Raw genomic sequence first — 1,090 nt, 5'->3', positions numbered from 1 at the left:
ACAATTTAAGTAGAACAGTTCTAACCATTTTCTTGACTAGAGGTTATAAGACATAATGGCAGTCATACTTCCAGTATACTTAGAAAACTACCTACCACAAGTAGAGTTACGCATCAATCATCTTGTGATCCTATGATATAATCATATATTTATCTATGGCAAACTGGACAGGTTGATTAGGTTATCCTTGTAGAACATAGACGCGTAACGCAAAGTCTTATGTAGCTACTGAACCGTTGCCCTATCGATAGGTCGCGCCAGGGTCTCCAGTACAACACCTTTGCCTTAGGTGCGCGTAGTCTGCTTGCACACCGGTGACGAGGGGCATGAAAGTGAGACCGTGAAGGTGAAACAGTCTCTCTAGAGAGGCGGCCAAGTCGCAACCTGACGGCGAGGTGAGTAGTGTCCTAGCAGTTGATGACTAGTGGAAGTTCAGTCACCGGTTCTGAGTGTAGCAGCGATACCAGGAAGGGGCACTCAGGCCGGCTCCTGGAAACTATGGACCTGTGGGGCGGGTACCGGGAGAAGTAGCGTGTTGTGTGCTTCGGCGACCGACCGGACATGGAGGCGGACGACGGACAGCGGCTGTGTTGGTGTTGTGTGTCGGCTCCAAGCTGTCCTTTCTGGATCGTTGTAGAATACGTCTGGTGAGCTTCCTATTTGGTTTATCGGATGCCAGTGAGCCGAGCATCGGCAGTAACCATAGCGATGATTGCCATTTCCTATGACTGTTTAGTTCGGTAGTTTTCTGGTTGTTAACGTCCTGTTCCATATTAGACTTCCTGTTATTGATCCCTCTTCTGTCTCTAGGCAGGAAAGTTGTGTGTGCACCCCTATGAAACTACTGAATTTGTTTTTTTATATAATTTTGTAGCCTTTGTGTTAATTCGATCTCAACTTCCTAGTTGGCTGTTATAAGGCGTCGGATTTGTGGCGGCGATCACTTATGTTTTAAGTAGGTTCATTTCATGTGTCACTTCCTGAATAGAGGGCACAATTTCATCTACTGTGTTAATGGGTGTTTATACTACCGAGTTTGCCTGTGTAAGGGTGGGGCCTCAAGATCTTAAATCTTAAGTCTCTCTCAGTG

This window comes from Schistocerca gregaria, chromosome 3, assembly GCF_023897955.1.
Source record: "Schistocerca gregaria isolate iqSchGreg1 chromosome 3, iqSchGreg1.2, whole genome shotgun sequence".
Taxonomy (NCBI): Eukaryota; Metazoa; Arthropoda; class Insecta; order Orthoptera; family Acrididae; genus Schistocerca; species Schistocerca gregaria.
This window is presented reverse-complemented; position numbering follows the sequence as displayed.